The 19,868-nt window shown below is 35.4% G+C and overlaps 1 long non-coding RNA gene across 1 annotated transcript; it reads right to left on the bottom strand.

The window, feature by feature from the left end:
* Positions 1 to 666: 666 nt before the first annotated feature.
* On the bottom strand, positions 667 to 19,045 carry LOC117064555. The gene is made up of 3 exons (XR_004429528.1): positions 19,012 to 19,045; positions 2,312 to 2,433; positions 667 to 869 (listed from the first exon to the last, which is right to left on the bottom strand). It is a non-coding gene; the product is annotated as an uncharacterized LOC117064555 (long non-coding RNA).
* Positions 19,046 to 19,868: the final 823 nt, after the last annotated feature.

The raw sequence follows: 19,868 nt of genomic DNA, 5'->3' as shown, positions 1-19,868 counted from the left end.
GTGTGACCATTCTTTCAAAAATATTTTCACTTCTTCTGAGATGGAAATGACACCCGGAAACATATTTCTTGATCAACAGGTAAACTGAAAAATAATGCCAGGTACCCATGGTGTTACACTACATCATTCCCTTTCCTTTCCTAAGGCAAATGCTCTAATCAGCCTCATGCCACATAAGTCTAACACCACTCTGCCCCATGGTATTGAATTAACCTTTACCTGACATTTCTAGGTAATCATTTTGGGAGCCATCCAATAAATCATTTAATAAAATGAAAGTGAAATAGCCTTCCAGAAAGTACATGTGTTCATTTTAAGTAATTCTAAATGGAGGCAATTGCAGTCAACAACAAAAATAGCTCTTTATACCACCAAACACAAATGAGTGTGCCTCTACAAAGGCAACAAGGAAGCATCTGGCCATGAACCAGAATGGACTTCTTAATGACATCCTCGAACAAGGACAACTATGCCTGTGGGGTTTTCTTCCCTGTCCTCACCTCCGTCTGTGGCCACTTAACTTTGGCAATTCATCAGAAAAACAGATTGCATTTGCAAGGAGATTACATCACTGTCTGGTAGAATAACTGATAGCAAAAATTCCTCACCATTTAGCTTAGGAGATAAGTTGTCTTTTGGAAAGAGAAGTTGGCACCTACTTTATAATACAGAAATGGATGGAGAGTCACCTTGAAGATAATTTTGCTTCTATAACAGGTTATTCGGATGCCTTGTTTAGTTATGACAACGTAAAGAAGTGGGCACCAGTTGTTATGTTTTTGAGTACCTCAGCCAATCTGTTTCACTCCTTGATATTCCAAGTTGATTTCTCAGAATAAGTGAACTGATAGGCCTATGAAGGTGAGAGTCTGTGAGAGAAAAAGGAGTTATGCCTGAAATCCTGATCTTTGAGACCTGAAGTTAGAAAACCTGGAGGAGTGGTACAGAATAGCTTCAACCAAGGCCCAATGGAAAGACAAAGAAATAAGATAATGAACCTTTTGAATAATGAGGCTTTTAAGCTGGCATCACTGCCTCAACACAGTGTCTGTGAGACTGTAGGGAAGGGCAGATTTATCAGGAAAAAAAAATAGTTTGTGGCTGCTTCTTCCTTTTGAATAGTAGTTTTTGATTTACTGAGTTATCAGATGACAAGACTTGCCATTTTACTACGGATATGACCTTTGAACACTCACACAGGCCTTGAAAACATTTTATATGATAATAATTGGCTTGAGAGAGCAGTGTAGTTAATGGTTCTAAAAGAAAGCACAGAACAGCGGTCACTTAGGAATTTCCCTCCAACCACAACAAAATGAATATACTCATTATTCAGAAAAAGGCTAGACATTTGTTTGCACTCCATAAAATAAGGAAAAAGTTTGGGTTTCTGGGAAGCGTATACATCTAGATTAGCAGTTTTCAACTGGGAACTATGTTGCCTCACTTCCTTCAGACATTGGCAACACCTGGAGATATTGTTTGTCATAACGGGAAGCTGAGATTGGCATCTAACGGGCAGAGGCCAGGGATCCCGTGAATCATCATACAATGCACAGGTCAGCCCTCCTCATATCAAATTATTATGTGTTCAAAATGTTAATAGTGCTGAGGTTGAGAAACCCTGAAATAGATTAAAAAGGATCATCTCAATTATACTGAAAGTCATCCTCAGATCTCATTACAAACTGTGAGAAAGTCAATGAATTCAAGAACTGGTAAAACTTTGTTGTCTTTTTATTTCTCAGACAGCTGGCTAATTTCTTCATCTCAGGAACACATTCATCAAGCCCACTGCAGAGAAACTCTTCAGTTGCATTTTCCTATGTAATTCCAAACACACATGGGTAATCTGGGGGAATCCAGGGGAGGCTTTGAGAATTTTATCTATGTTTAAAGTGACAAGCAATATTATTCTAGCACATTATGGGAAATTTTGTATACTTGGCACTTTAGCAAAATAGAATAAACAACCAGACAATATTCCCATAAAAATCCAGTATTGTTATGTAATATCTTGGTGAAACTCTGGGCCACATAAACTGGTCTGTTCTCTGATCTGCAATTTAATATGAAGAGTGTGGAGTCTGGTCAGAAGTAAAAAGTTTTGGACCCCAGTCCCATTCAAATTAACTGTTCTACTGTGGAATAAAGGTTCATATATCTCACCTATGATTAATTATTGGATTATTGTATTGATCTATGGGACTTGTTGTGAAAGTTAAATTAATTGTGCATATCAAAATATTTAGGAAATTAACAGCTTAACGATAAATGTAAATAATAGTGACTTAGCTTCAAAATAACTTACAAAAGTATCACAAGATGGAACTTGATTGAGAGAGGCATTTTTGAGAATTTTCTGTATTCAAAGTGTCTCTTCTTGTGGAAATTTTGTCTTTCAATATGACATCAATTTAAACCATTAAGTTACTGAAAGATAGGGGAAAACTATATGTATAACTTCATGCTAATTCTGAATCAAGGCATTTTGTTAATATCAATTTTAAGAAAAAGCAGTGTCATAAAGAATAGTCACAGTTATCCAGGATTTCCATGCTTTTACTACTATAGGATTTTAACTGTTGGATGGCCAATTATTTCAGCATTTTGAAATCTCACTTATAGAAATAAATATAAACATAAAAAATAATGAAGATATGAAAAGCAACATAATTTTTCTGGAAATCACAAATTTATGGATCTAAAACAAAACACAATAAAACAAATATATGTGTATATATATATAAATATATATAAGCCATACATAATTTAAAGGTAAATAACTGAGTGAGTCCTAAACTTCTTAATGAATATTTTTAGGGAATATATGTACCTAATCTAATAGGAAACATACATAGCTACTCAGTAATCTCACAGTACCTATCCATGCTATAGCATTAATCACATTGACTCCTAGCTTGAAGCCAACAATACACTCTGTTCAGTTATAGACCAATGGCTTACAGACATACATAACTTATTACTCTAAGTGGGTAACTAAAACCTTTATAGCCTTCAAACTACATTTTCCCATCTTTACACATGGCAAAGATCATGCTAGCCACCGTACAGGACATAGTTTGGAGGGAAAAAAATACATATGAGTTAGTGTGTGAACTCCATTTCTGAGGTTATATTGACATCCAGGCAAGAAATAAAGGCATGTCTTCTTATAAGTGTTTCCTGGTCAATATCAAATCTGATCAAGTGTTCGTCCCCAACCCCTACGTACTCTAATGATGCCTTGTACATTTCCTTCTTCATAGGTATCACAACCATATAGTTTTTGTCTTATAAAGGTTTTTTTAATGCCTGCTTTCCCACTAGACTCGCACATGAGTGCAGGAATTTTATCAGTTATATTTACCTCTTTTAACCCCCATACACAGAAGAGTACTCAGTACAGAGGTGATACCAAATAAATATTTGTGGAATGAATGAATGAATGATCAAATGAACAAGAATGGACACTAACTGTTATTGGCCTTAGAAACACAGTTTTATTTAAAATGTTAATTCTGTATATATGAGAAATAGAGGTAAAAATTAATATGTGGCTGAAAATTCATTTATAGCAATATCTTATACATCCATATGAAAAGTCTTTCCCCCAAGTGCTGTCAGTAAAGTGAATTTTTTTTAACTTTTCATTTACTAAACATTATACAAACCTTTTTTATTTATTATTATTATTATTATTTTTGATACAGAGTCTCACTCTGTCATCCAGGCAAGAATGCAGTGATGCGATCTCGGCTCACTGCAACCTCTGCTGCCTGGGTTCAAGCAATTCTCCTGCCTCAGCCTCCAGAGTAGCTGGGATTACAGATGCCTGTCACCACACCTGGCTAATTTTTTTTTTTTTTTTGTAGTTTTTAGTAGAGATGGGGTTTTCACAATCTTGGCCATGTTGGTCTTGAACTCCCGACCTTGTGATCCACCCGCCTCGGCCTCCCAAAATGCTGGCATTACAGGTGTGAGCCACCGCACCCAGCCCACAAACATTTTACCAAACAGAAAATTAGTAGAAGTTGCTGTAGAGTGAAAAAGAGTTGGATAAGATATAGGGCAGGTCCTTTGACTACTAAGTAAAAATGTTTCCTACAAACCAAGTCTCTATCGGTGTAAGATCCTAAAGCAAGCTACAATATCATCTACCTAATAATCTGATAGGTTTTCCTACATTTTAGCTCATCCTTCAGTAAACTGGCTGGATAATAAAGAAATGTTATTCTTTGAAAAATAACTACAGCCCTAATTGAGTTTTTGGTCCCTTTCTGCCACCAGTCAGGAGACTACTGCTGTTCATGGTGCTGAAACTTCAAAGACGGATGACTAAACTTTCTGAAGGCATAAACACAATCTTGGCTTTTCTTTCTGATGCATGACCACAGGCCAGTAAGTTTGTTTCTGGATCATAATGAGCCTCTCCCACTGGCTTAGTGAGATAAGGTAGATTTTAATTACTTAGTTTCAGGTTCTGAAATCACATTGAGCACAAACCAGCACAGAATCAAATCACGTTGTGACTGACTAATCTGTCAAGCCATACTGAGTCATAATTTAGAAAAGGTTATATTTTGCATGCACTATTTAGATTTTCCATAATATGCCATTAATAAGAAATTTTATATGATTTGAAAATCTGCTTAAAGTAAAATACCTCATCTTTGCATTAAGAAAGCATACGCTATATTTCTCCTGTGATTTTTTTAAAAACACATTTGATTCTATATAAAATCAATGTGATGAATTCTTTTCATATTTGTTTCTTAGATTATATGTTTTGGTTTATATAAAATCTGAAAGCACAGTTGCAACAACAGCTGACAAATAAGATGGACAGATTGTAAATGCATTGTGGGAAAGGTACATGAGGCCAAAATTGCTGAGCACATTATTTCTATGCTCCCTACCTAGCTTCAAAGAGGAGCCAGTTTCTGGAGTTGAAGTCATTTTCATTTATTTTCAATGGTTAACATGACTATTATTCACTAACATAGAAAAGCATTTCATCCTTTTTTATTTAGTTATAACTAAGCGGCTTTTCTTATTATAGAGCTCTAAATTCAGTTAGCAAATGTCCTTTTGAGCTCTGGATGGAAATTACTTAGGCTGAATTTCTCGTATCATGAAGACAAATAAGCATTTAAGTGGGTATGACACATGCTTTTAAGTAAATGTCCTGTGAAAAATTATTTTCTTGTGATTAATTATCTTCCCCAGAAGAGAAAACAAAATAATTTTTATTTGAATAAAGCTGAGGACATTGTTTATGTGGATTATGGCTCAGTTTCAAAAACAAATATATGTCACATTAAGATCCCATTTCTATATGAAAAGAAAAGAGTAAAAGTTATCTGATAGTTAAATGAATTCTTTACAACAACCTAGACAATATTTGGAAACAGATGTTGAAATTCTATGAAGAAAATTTAATACCCTGACACCTTATCATATTCCGTTCTTGTTCATGCTCTATGACCACTTGATGGGGAAATTCATTAGTTTAAATAACATCTATGAGTACTTTAGAAACTCAGTGAATCCTTTGGAATACAATAAATTCTTTTTTATTTTCATTAAGCCTTGAGAAATTCTATGCTTATTCATCAATATCTGAGCTCTTTTCCTGCAGTGTGTTGAGGCGTCCACAAAATAACAACAAAAAGAAGCACCTTATATCTCTAGGGCTCTTTAGACCTTGTGAAGGGATCTCACTACATTTCACTTAACACACATGATAAAAAGTAAGGTAGCTCACTGGAAAACTGAGATTCAGGAGAGACTGCTATTTGCCCAAGTTCAGAAAGATAGTGTCAGAATTGGGACTTGAACCTGGAATTTCTGACAATAGGCCAGTGTGTTTTCCTACAGGTGTTGTCTAACATGACACTTGACCTAAAGAGTATACTACTAACTGAAAAGGATATGTAAACATACATGGAAAAGTTAAATTAGAAATTAAGCACCATGTTATAGCGGCAAAATAAATGATCTGAACTAAATCACTGACCTATACTAAATAATGACTGATATAAACTGAATGAGGAAAGAAGACTGGACTCTGAGGTGGCTTTATTAGAAAAAAAAAAAACCCTAATAATTAGAGAATTCTAAATACTTTTTAAAATTTCAATTTTGAACTTGGAAAATTTCCTTGCAGCTTTCATAAAGGAAAGTCAAGGAATCTTTATTTGACCAAAGAAACTAACTAAAGGCAACGTATATTAGATAAGGCAAAAATGTAATCCTCCAAAAGCTGTAGACATCTAAAATGCTATTCTCTATATTTCCCAGTAGATTCCAATTCTATAGAAATACTGCATGTGCTGTTGTTTTGTTCCTGATAATTCTTTGTAATAGTATAGGATGAACTAATATTTGCTGCCATACACATTGAAGTGGAAGATGGAAATTAAATTTCTGAAACATTTCCAAAGTGTGTCCACATTTTGAGAGCAGTTCAACCACTATTTGTCTATACTCTTAATTTTCTTCCTAATGATAACGTTTAATAGTAGAATCATTCCCAAATTGCTTGGGTCAGAAGAAATTATGTTGCATTTGATAATTCAATTAATTTGTTTACTTAATGACTTGGCTTATAGATATAATAAGGAAATGAAACCACTGGCTAATTTACCATCAAACATATGGTAGATACATTCCTATTTTTGACCCATAATCTGCTAAAACTATAAAGAATTATATGAACTGGGTTGACTCTATAGAAAGTTGCAAATTGAATAATACTGGTTCTTGCTGAGAAGGAAAGAAAAAAACACAGGTTTGAATTAAAAGAGAAAAAGGAAAGCACCTAGTGTGAATAAACCTAGAATTTACATGGCAATTTTTTTAGCAACTCAAATCCGAGCAAAAGAGAAATTGTCTACAAAGTGTACAAAGTGAGTGGACTGTATGAGATAGACCCACTATAAAATTTATTTCTGCTCTTAAAAAACTATGGTCAAAAATAATGTAACTGTACATTTAAAAATAACTGAAAGAGTATTACTGGGCTGTTTGTAACAAAGGATAAGTGCAGGAAGTGATGGATACTCCATTTACTTGATGTAATTATAAAACACTGCATGCTTATATCAAAATATTTTATGTAACCTATAAATATAGACACCTAGTACATACCCACAAAATTAATAATTTTTAATGTAGACATTACTTTTTAAAAGTTTTTTTAATCATAAGACTATTCTGATTGCAAGAAGCAAAGTACATTTTGAATTAGCTTACACTAAATAAATAAATAAGTTTATAAGGGCTGAGCCTAATTCAAAACTGAAGAATGAATGAGAGAAAAGTAAATCAAGAGAAGGTCACTACAATAATCCGCAAGAGAGACAATGATGTTCTCAAGTGGCATATTAGTGGAGGAAATGGCTAGAAATGAAAAGGCAAAGAGATACTTTTGATGCAGAAATGACAGATTTTCTTAATTATTGGTTGTTGAGATATGTACAATGAGGTAAGTGACCAGGAAAATTTATTTTTGTTCTTGTTATTTTGTTTTGTGTGTTTTCTTCTAAGGCTTTTACAATTTTACTGTCACATTTAAATCTCTAAGTCACAGAGCATATAAGTTGAAGGGAAACACACATAACACAGTTTTTAAAAAGAAAAAAGAGTCTCCCCCAGAGCAGGGGTAATTGTGTATCATTAATTGAGGAGTATTATCATCTCAGTTCTGAACATCTGAGGGCTTAAAAATAAAGTACAATAAGACAAAAAGTTTTCAATAGAGAAATTAATAAGTAACTATAATAAACACTCTGTATTTACATTCATGCAGTTAAGTCATATCTCAGATAGTTACACCCTGCAGTTGAAAAAGGCCATAGAGATTACCTACTAGTGCCATCTCTATTTTGAATAAAGACAGTGACTGTCAAAGAAGTCAGTTAGTAATAGCTAATACAACACAACATGATGTTAGCAGAGCTGAGACAGCCTTGTTTTCCCAGTGATCCAATCAGTGTTTCTTATACTCTTCCATGTTATTTATTCATTCATTGTTATTCTGGCATATACTGTGTACAAGAGAAGGCATATGTTAGATGTTATAGAGAAGGCCAAAAGTATGTCCTTGTGGCCAAGACTCTACAGTTATGTTCAGAACACCATAATAAGTATATAAAAGTATAATACAAGAAAACATCGAAGGTCCAAACAAGTGTTTGGATATAGCTTTTAAGTTCAAATGAGAAAAAACATAAAGCCATGGTTAATAATTCTTGCCAAGCACATTAGTAAATGCTTTACAGATCTTTTCTCACATAATCTTCACAATGCAACTCACAAAACAGTTATTATTAAACTCCATTTACAGATAAAGACATACTGAGAATAACTTAGTAATGTACAAAAGATAGTATAGCAGCTAAATGTTCAAACCATGGCAGTGACTCTAATCATCATATTGTACTGCTCACCTACAGCAGTAGGAAGGATGAAAAAATTTTGGAGAGAACAAGAGACGCATAGGACAAAAAGTATGCATAGAAATATGAGAAAAAGGAGGAATATCACGGATAGAAAAAACATATTGCAAGTATTCACAGAGATGGCAAAGTGCATGTGTGTTTGTAGAACAGTATTAGAAAATTATGATGGAAAGGTAGGAAGGGCCAAAGAGTCAAAAGGATTGAGTACCAAGGTAAATTGTTGGGTTTTATATTGTGAGCAGTGGGAGATATCGAACCTTTCTGAGCACAGGAGACACATATTCCAAACAGATTTTTACGAACATTAATAGTAGTGCTTTTTTTCTTTCAAAATGGCAAGAATATGCCATTTTAAATGGCATACATTTAAATGGCAGACTCTTGCCATTTTGAAAGAAAAAAAGCAAAAAGACCCAAGAAAGCATTGAAATATTTTGAAAACCAGGACAGCAACCAGACTAGAAATAATAACTAGCCAGATTTGTTTAAAAAGTCCTCATCACCAATTATAACACAGCAGATTTGCTTTTTTACCAGCTGAGAAAAAAAATGCCCTCACTTCCACTATTTGTTTTTACTCATTGGAACCATTTTCAATCATAATTACATTCAATAATATTTTGAATAATTGAAATGTTGATTCTTAGTTACACAAAACTCTTGGTTTTTGTTATAGTATGAAATTATTGAGGATTGACTCTACTTACCAAAGGAATCCCTAAATAAAAACATATAGCTGGAATATCTATCCAAAATCCAACTTGAATTATACATGTTCCATATACTTCCCATTGCAAAGGACCCTCTGCATGCATAAGTTGCTGAGAACTCAGCACATGTTTTATAATAAAAGATAATGTAATCAAGTGACCGGCAGCCCATTTAAATACCAAAATATTATAAGAATACTTTGTGTGAAGAATCTGTATGACTTATTTTTAACAAGGGAAAAAAAGAATACAAAGTAAAAAGAAATTTTCTATAATGTGAGTGGATTGGGCAAAATAGACCTTTCTAAAGAGTCTCCTTCCTCCCTCCAAAAAAAAGAAAAAATAGAACACCTATTCTGAGCATTTCTTCAATCCTACACTCAGTCAAATCATAATGACTCTACTGGTAGCTTGAAATTGGCCATTTGGGAAGAACATACAGCACAGAAATCAGTAAAGGCAACAAATCTGGGCAGTTTTTTATCCCAGAGTCAATTTTCCAATACATAACTAATTATAAACGTTCCAAATGTTTTCTTGATTCGGGAACCTTGATTCTTGTGAAAATATTTGAGAATTTGACGACTGAAATAGAAATCTTATAGAGGACATTTGAAATATAAAAATCAGTTATGTTTTATTTTTTAAAGAACAGAAGTCTTCTAAGATTTATCATTTTCCCTTTATCACAGAAAGGCTCCCAAAATGTTTTGCCATACACTACATAATTTTGAGGCTATTAATGAGAATTCTCCTTAAATCTAATAGTCTACTTCACTTGTTCTCAAATACTAAAATGCTGATGCTTGTTAAAACACAAACTCCTGAGTTGCACACACTCTGAGAATTTCTGATTCTATAGGTTTGGGTTGGGGGTCAAGAATGTGCATTTTTAACAAGTTTCTGGATGATGTATATGTTCCCGGCTTAGGCCCCATACTTTGAAAACCATTGGATACTTAATCATATTTTATTAGCAACTAGAAAATTTGCCCTAAATAATATTAAATGTATTAACTTTCTGATGAAAATCCTTTTAAAAGGTAAGGGTTAGGCTGGGCACAGTGGCTCACACCTTTATTCCCAGCACTTTGGGAGGTGAGGCAGGCAGTATTGCTGGAGTGCAGGAGTCCAGCCTGGGCAACATAGCAAAACCTCATCTCTACCAAAAATACGAAAATTAGCCAGGCATGGTGGTGCATGCCTGTAGTCCCAGCTACTCAGGAGCTGACATGGGAGGATCACCTGAGCTCCAGAGGCTGAGGCTGCAATGAACCGAGATCACACCACTGCACTCCAGCCTGGGCAACAGGCTTATTTCCCTGTCTCAAGAAAATAAATTAATTTTTAAAAGGTGAGGGGCCAGGCACGGTGGCTCACAACTGTAATCCTAGCGCTTTGGGAGGCTGAGGCAGGCAGATCACTTGAGGTTAGGAGTTCTAGACCACCCTGGCCAACATGGTGAAACCCTCTCTCTACTAAAAATACAAAAATTAGCCTAACATGGAAGTGCATGCCTATGGTCCCAGCTACTGGAGAGGTTGAGGCAGGAGAATCACTTGAACTCAGGAGGCGGAGGTTGCAGTATGTTGAGACTGCGCCACTGCCCTCCAGCCTAAAAGACAGAGTGAGACTCTGTCAAAAAAAAAAAAAAATAGTAATGGTCTACATTCTTCAGAATTACTTACCAGACATAATTTAGTATTCCTTAAATAAGGCATCTCTCCCTGGGCCATTAAGTCATCATTTAAATATCATTTCTCATTTTTCATCAGTATTTGAAAATCTAGCCTTGGACTTTGTCTCTGTTTCTCTCTCTCTCTCTCTCTCTCACACACACACACACACACACGTGCACACACGCGTACACAAAAAACACCACTTCCAAATCTGTTTTGTATTTATTATTGTCCCTTTAAGTTGAAGCAAAGCCACTTCACTTTTCAACTTAAATTTTTGCCCCAAAAGTAGAAATATCCATTTTTCTCTCTTAGGGTTTTTGTGTGAACCAAGTACATAATGCCGGTATATGTTGAGCAATACAATTGACAATGCTCAAGTATTCAAAGATATACTATAATAGTGAATCTGATTTTTATTTGAAAACTGAATTACTTTGCAAAACAAATAGGAAAGATAAAATAGCTATAAAAAATGTCAGAGGACCTTATTTAAACATCTTGAATCTTACTTTAAATACAGCATTATACATACCTCAAAGAATGCCCATCTATGAGTTTATTTACTTATATATCATTAAACTAATATTTATTGAGACCCTACTATGTATCAGTTACTGTGTACTGGGAATATAGCACTGAAAAAAAAAAAAAAAAAAGACAGGAAGACCAGTGTCATGACTTGTAGAGTCTACTAGGGCATACAGATATTAATCAAATAATCATGTTAGTGAACTTTTCATTTAAGGGTGAATAATTTACCCAAAGTAAATTAGATAAATTTAGTGCTACTGTGAGTGCATATTATAAAAAATAACTGACCTACATTTGAGAAACAAAGAAATAGTCCATAAGGAAATGATAATCCCATGCTGAAATCTGGAGAATTAACAGGAGTTAACTAGGCAAAAAGAAAAGAGTGTTCCACAAGGAGGAAGCAGCCCACAGAGCCCTGGGGTGAATGAGAGGATGCTGGAGTGTTAAAAGCTATGAAAAGGCCGGGCGCGGTGGCTCAAGCCTGTAATCCCAGCACTTTGGGAGGCCGAGACGGGCGGATCACGAGGTCAGGAGATCGAGACCATCCTGGCTAACACGGTGAAACCCCGTCTCTACTAAAAATACAAAAACTAGCCGGTCGAGGTGGCGGGCGCCTGTAGTCCCAGCTACTCGGGAGGCTGAGGCAGGAGAATGGCGTAAACCCAGGAGGCGGAGCTTGCAGTGAGCTGCGATCCGGCCACTGCACTCCAGTCTGGGCGACAGAGCGAGACTCCGCCTCAAAAAATAAAAAATAAAATAATAATAATAATTAAAAAAAGCTATGAAAGACAGTATAATAGCCCTGGTAATAGGAAGGGAGTGGAGAGAAAGATTGAGAAAAAGTGAGCAGGTAAGGCTGGATAGACCATAAGAATTTTACCATGGTAAGAATTTTAATTGCCTTAACAACAGAAAGGCAAGGGTAGGTTACAAGAAGTAGAGAGAGATATATAAACAGATTTGTTTAAAATATCACTAGCTTGGTTGCTTTAGATACATTGAATTGAATAAAATACATGACTAAATTAATTTCACTATTTTTTCCTCTCCTAATGTGCCTCCTAGAAAACTTAAAATTTTATGTGTGGCTCTCACATTTTATATGGAAAGTCTTAAATAAACTTTATTTTTCTCTATTGCTTTGGGCAAGGCATATGAGAAAAAGTCAACAAACAATTGTTTGTTCTTTTTAGGTAAGATTCTTTTTAGGTAAGATTTTTTAAAATTTCTAAGTACTACTAAACATCCAGAAATTTATAAACTATGTATGAATCATATCATAGGAACTTATACACATAATTCAGACCCCAGGCTTAGACATTTAGCCTAAAGCAGTAGAAAAACATTCTAGGATAGTATTGTCCATCAGAAATATAATGAGAGCCATGTGTAAAAGTTTAAGTTTTCTAGTGGTCAGATAAGAAAACTAAAAAGTGAAATTAATTTAATATTTTATTTAACCCCATAAATCGAAAATCTTATTTCAACATTCAATCAATATATAATTATTGAGATATTTTCCATTTCTTTTCTAGTATTATGTTTGGAATCCAGTGTTTTTTTGACTCTCACAGTGTATCTCATCTCAGAGTATTCACATTTTAAATGTTCAATACCTTCATGACTAGTGGCTGCTGTATCACACATCACAGCTCTAGGTGGTTCTGGTATCTTATTCTTCCCCTAACACTAACCAATTTGGTGACCTTAAAGTCACTTAATCTTTAGCTTTTCTTCTGTCATCTATGACATAGGCATAATATTCATTTAATCTGCCTCAAAAAGCTACAATAATAAAATAATGAATTTAAAAACAATTCCATATATTTGAATATTCAACTCAATAGCTCATATTAAGAATGATTTCTATCTTACTTTACTTTCAAGATTTTTATCCCTTGAAAATTAATAATAGCCGGGCGCGGTGGCTCAAGCCTGTAATCCCAGCACTTTGGGAGGCCGAGACGGGCGGATCACGAGGTCAGGAGATCGAGACCATCCTGATCCTGGCTAATACGGTGAAACCCCGTCTCTACTAAAAAAAAAAATACAAAAAACTAGCCGGGCGAGTTGGCGGGCGCCTGTAGTCCCAGCTACTTGGGAGGCTGAGGCAGGAGAATGGCGGGAACCCGGGAGGCGGAGCTTGCAGTGAGCTGAGATCCGGCCACTGCACTCCAGTCTGGGCGACAGAGCGAGACTCCGTCTCAAAAAAAAAAAAAAAAAGGAAAATTAATAATAAAAACAAACACCAAAAAGGATTACTAATACTAAAACAAATATCAGTACTATTTGTGCTGCGATAGCTTTAAAAATATACTAAATGTTGTTAGGTTTTCTATGAATTAAATTAGAACTCACACAAATTTCCCTTATGAATGGAGTTATTAGCCAATTATTCAAAAGGAACATACATGGGCATTTTAATAAATTATAAATATCTAATGATGCTCTTGTGTAAATACTGGGCAGATGCCTTGGCTATGAGAACCACCAGCATTTTCACTACTCAGGAAATTGATAATAGCCTAGATTAAGAAGGAAATTATGAAAAACAGTCCAGAATTTTAATAACATTTAAATACTCTAAGCTGAAATCACAATGACATAACAAATAATGCAGCAACTCCAGATTTATATAACTTTATAGAACTGCTGAAAAGTAAGTGAATTTATTAAATAAGGTGTTTAGTACCTTCTTTTCCCACATCTCTTCTTTTTTATTATTATTATTTTAAAAAAAAGAAACAGTGTATCATGCTCTGTCACCACATCTGGAGTGCAGTGGTACAATCATAGCTCACTACAGCCTCAAACTCCTGCCTCAGCCTCCCAAATGGCTGGGACTAGAGATGTGTACCACTGCACGTGGCAAATTTTTTAAGAAAATTTTTATAGAGATGGGGTCTCACTATGTTGCTCAAGCTGGTGTTGAACTTCTGGCCTCAAGTAATACTCTGGCCTCAGCCTCCCAAAGTGCTGGAATTACAGAAGTGAGCCACTGTGCCCAGCCCCAGATATCTTAATGATATCCATTTGATACAAATGATTTTAATTATTTAGTTATTATATGCATCATGTGATATGCATCATAAGAAAACCTAAACAGGGTTTGAATTATTCCCTACAACTCAAATGTGTCACTGCAACTAGTAATTTGTGTGCTAAGAGGGTTGGGTGTTCTGTCACCGGTATTCTTGAATTCTGGATCAAAACTTAAACCCCTATTGCATTTAGAGTTCAATGCTAAGACTGGTATAATACCCCTCTATAATGTTTTAAATCTGTTATAAATATCAGGCCACTTGGAATAAAATTAATACTGTAATGATTCTAGTGCTTTGCTAAAAGTGCTACCACCTTTAAAGATTCCCATTGTGGTAGATACTGCCTGAATGTCTCTAATTCTTCGCCATTCTGTGCACCCATTTTGCTACATGGCTTTCACTGATAATTACTGATGAGGTTCAGTCTATACCCTTGCTCTTTTTGTGTATTTTTTTCTTGTAGCAAAATATACATAACATAAAATTCATTATTTTAGCCATTTTTGAGTGTACAATTCTGTGGCACGAAGTACATTCACATCATGCAATTATTACTACCATCCATCTTCAGAACTCTCTTGTCTTCCCCAACTGAAACCCTGTCTCTATTAAATATTAATTACCAATTCCCGTCCCTGGAGCAACTCTAGTTCCTGGCAATCACCACTCTACTTGCTATGAATTTGACTACTCTAGGAACCTAGTAGAAGTGGAATCATACAATATTTGTCCTTTTGTGACTGGCATAATTCATAACGTAATGTTTTCAAGTTTCAACCATGCTCTAGCATGCATCAAAATTTCCTTAAGACTGGATAATAGTTCATTGTACATATGGACCACATTTTGTTTATCCTTTCATCTGTTGATGGACACCTGGGACACTTCTACTTCTGGCTTTTATGAATAATGCTGCTACTGAACAAGGGTGTGAAAATATCTGTTTGAACCCAAGCTTTTGATTATTTGAAAATTAAATTCTTTTAATTCTTTGGGTATGTACTTAGAGAGGGAATCTCCGGATCACATTGTAATTCTATGTTAAAATTTTTGAACAATCACCATACCATTTTCTATAGCAGTTCCATCATTTGATATTCTCACCAACAATGCAGAAGTGTTCCAAATTCTCTATATCCTTTCCAACACTTGTTAATTTCAGGTTTCATTTCATTTTGTTTTATTTTTCCAGATTAATGGGTATAAAGTGATATCTCTTCATGATTTTGATTTGCCTTTATACTCTTACTCATGAACCTGGCTGGTTTTGTGACTAATTTTAGTCAATGAAATACTAGCAAAGTGACTCATGAATAAGATTGAAAATGTGCTTGGACATGTCTCTTGCCCTCTGCTAGTAATGGATGGTCCCTGAGTTACAATGGTTCAACTTAACAATTTTAAACTTTAAACTTTATGATGGCTTTAGCAATGTATCAAATGCATTTTTGACTTAAAATATATTTCACTTACAATAGGTTTATTGGAATGTAACCTCATCATAAGTCAAGGAGCATCTACACAATGGGAAGAACATACTCAGGCTTGCCTTTTGAAGAAAGGGATATGAGGAACGAACCAAACTACTCAAGTCAGCCCAGATGAGGACATCCTAGGTAAGGCAACCAGTAGCTGACCCTCAACCAAACATGTGAGTGAGCTCGCCAAGATGAGCAGCACCTCCAAGCTAATTCTTGTTGGCTGCAGAGGCCTATGCAAGCCCAGCTGAGACCACCTAAGCATAACCATGTCAGTCCATCCCAGTTCCAATCAGCAAAACCCTATAGTCTCAAAGCTAAATAAATTGTCATTTTGTTTGTTTATTTTGTAGTATTACTACGAACACTGGATAAGTCATACACAATCTGTGGTAGGAAACTAAAAATTAAATAATTACATGAAAGCCTGCTGCTAAATAATAAATTAAGGTGCAAATATGGTGGTAAGAATGTGACAAAAGGAAAGATCAAATTGGTTAATATTGCTGCAGAACAGTGGACAGACCAGAAGAATGAGGATGGAAAAGCAATCTTGCTCTTTTGAGAAAGTATGTTTTCCTGTCTCCATTCACTCTGTCAAACCATGGACAGTGTGTTTGGCTCCAGAAACCCTTTTCTAAAAATCTATTAGCTGAGAAAGCAAAGAAACAAGGACATTGGTTTGTATCCACGTAAGATCAGGAAGGTCACAAGTCCAGGCATAACAGTCTTTCTAACAGGCAGACTACAAAATTCTTACTGGCTACACAGCTATTATTTTCACCTACACTCCAATCCTTGTGACCCTGGTCATCTCCAAACTTTGTTCTATTTCATACCTGGCCTACTATAAGTCTCTATATTTCCTACATGATCTTTGTCAACATTTGAGTCAGAACTTTTGGTATGAAATTATAACTTCCACTGGTTTTCTCTCATTGTCTTTCTCAGAAATGCAACTTTTCAGAAAATACAAACCAAACACAACTGGGATGTTGTGGATGACACACCTAGCTTGCTATTAAAAATTGTTTTCTTTCACTATGAAAACGCAAGTTTCAAGAGTTTTAAACACAATGCTAGAAACAATTATAATCTCCACTCCCAACCTTTGCTTTCTTTCACTGTGATACTTTGCACAGTATTCTTATAGTTGTCATTAGCATCAGTATTTTCATTGGTCGTGAAATGAGCTGTAGAGCACACTCACAATGAAGCCAAGGGAACATAATGCTAATTTTTGTTCTGTGATCAATTTGAAATGGCTTGCCGTCTGGGTCCTGACTGAGACAGATCAACAACATCTTACCACAAAATGCTATTGATCAATCTACTGTTTAAAAACAATTACCATGGAAATGTGTTATTTCTGATACCTCATCTCCCTTTATTTACCTTTATAGTCTAACATTATTTTCATAAATAGACACCCTTTTCCAGCAATGTCAAAGCACACAATACCACAGGGACTTTATTAAAATGCATTTAACGGTGGTAAACATGCCAACAGAACACTTAGTTTCATAAAGAAAAAAACCTGAAAAGAAAAAAAGAATAAAATCCGGACCTAATTTCCATACACAAATATCATCTCAAAGATAGTTTTTTTCAGTTTTTATAGATTATGTCATGAGAAATATATCAAAACTATTATTTGACATGTAAAAAAGAAATCTGGTTGTATCTTATTCACCTTAATCTATATAGCAAGAATTTTTAACATGGGAAGCTTGAGCCACCCAGGAGACCATCTACGAAATTCAGAAGGTCCAGAAACTTGAGTGAATACAATTAGATCCCCTTTTCCCGCTAACCTGTAAGTGGTTTAGCCTTTCCTTAAGCTATGAATGTAGGCAACAGACCATAGTACTGTTAAAATCTGTGGTTCTCATCAGGAGAAATCAGAATTTTCATATTATTAATACATTAAAGTTGTGCAAGTACTTCAATATATTATTTATGTCCACCACTATGTCAAAATTATAGTAATAATTAGGTAATCATAGATTCAATTACTAAATGTGTTGAAGAAGTATATATATTACCAGGTCACAAGTTTGTTTTGCTATATCTTGTGAAATGTTTTTAAATACAGGTTTTCTTTAATCTTAGGTGTTTTGTGCCCTCAATAACTTAATTTAGAAAGAGGGTCTACAGGTTTCACCAGGTGTCAAAGGGGTCCATGGTACAAGTATTCTTAATAACCTCTGCTCACTGGAAATACATTTACTAGCAGAAAATCCTTGTTGAACATCTTAAGATAGAAAAAATTTAGCATCACATCTAGCAGAATGAAATTTGATGAGTCACTGACTGAAAACTTTGTGTGGGCAGCCTTAAGGAAAACTAAAATAAGCAATATCCAAGGCCGCTCTCTTTCTCCTCCCTCTGAGCTAAATACCCTTATTCTGCCTTGTGCTGAAGTTATCCAGTGTGTTCTCGGAAAGCAAGTGGTTTCCTCTCCTTTTCTGGCAGTTCTCAAATGTTGAGAGTTTTGTCTATACTCTATTAAACAAGGTCTGTGCTAAAAGGAACTGGTAAGTGGGTTAATTATCAATGCCTCATTGTAAAGTGTGAGAAAAAATAGAGAAGACACTATCTATAATCTTGAGTCTAGAAACTCAAGTATCTCTACTTACCCGATTTTCAAAAATTCTAGAAAGGGTCAAGTTCACAAATTTCTCCAATTGGGCTACATTTTAGAGCCTAATTTTCAGGTTTCAGGATCTAATAACCCTTCAGGGGTTTCATCAGACACCGACAAAATTACCTTCCACCTCTACCATACAACCAAAGATATTTTAGGTTTAATTTTTCTCCTTCTCCTTCTAATAGATCACCCAGATCAAAAGGAGCAGGTATCAAGCATGCACGAATGACGCTCAAAACACTTTGCTCAACCACATTCCTATGGGAAACAACAGTGATAAATTTTTAGTAATAAGTGAAAGTTTGACTAAGCCATACTAGTATTTAGGGTTGGTTAATTTCATGCCAGCCACCGCGGTCATACGGTTAACCCAGCATTGAAGTAAACTTAGATTTTGTACATAATCTAGGCCATTATGTTACAAAAGAAAAAGGTTTAATTCACTCACGGTTCAGCATGACTCAGGAGGTCTCAGGAAACTTAATCGTGGCAGAGGGGGAAGCAAACACATCCTTCTTCCCTTGGCAGCAGCAAGAACCCAGCAAAAGGACGAAAAACCGCTTATAAAACCATCAGATCTCATGAAAACTAACTATCACAAGAACAGGATGGGGGAAACTGCCCCCCACCATGATCCATTTATTTCCACCTGGCCCCTCCCACAACACGTGGGGATTATGGGAACTACAATTCAAGATGAGATTTGGGTGGGGACACAGCCAAACCATATTAAGTTGGATTAGGTGCCTTAGTTGATTCCTGCTGTTACAGTAAAATACCATAGGCTGGGTAATTTATAAATGGTAGAAATTTATTTTTCATCGTTCTAGAGGCTGAGAAGTCTAAGACTGTGGCACCAGCAAATTCACTGGCCGGTGAGGGCTGTGTGGTGCCTTCTCTGTGTCCTCACATGGCACAAGGGCAAAAGGGACAAATTTGCTCCCTCCAGTCCTTTTTTAAGGGCACTAATCCCATCCACTCTTATGGCTTAATCACCTCCTATGGACCCCACCTTTTAATACTATCACCTTGGGGGTTAAGGTTGCACATATAAATGCAAACACACATTCAAACTACAGCACGAGGGAAATGAATTCATCTCCTTTGCTCAATTTGAACATAATAAAAATCACAAGAAATGTTTCTTCTTACCTATGAAAGACTCTCTGAAAGACGTGTGGACCAGTATTCCAAAGTTCAGATGTTTTCCAAAGCTTAATGTATCTGTATATGTCTTCAATATAATTTAGTTAATTCCATTTCATGTTCCTTTCCATAGATTTGGATATGCGAATTGACATATAT

Source organism: Trachypithecus francoisi, unplaced genomic scaffold (assembly GCF_009764315.1).
Source record: "Trachypithecus francoisi isolate TF-2019V2 unplaced genomic scaffold, Tfra_2.0 Lachesis_group2, whole genome shotgun sequence".
NCBI lineage: Eukaryota > Metazoa > Chordata > Mammalia > Primates > Cercopithecidae > Trachypithecus > Trachypithecus francoisi.
This window is presented reverse-complemented; position numbering and strand designations above follow the sequence as displayed.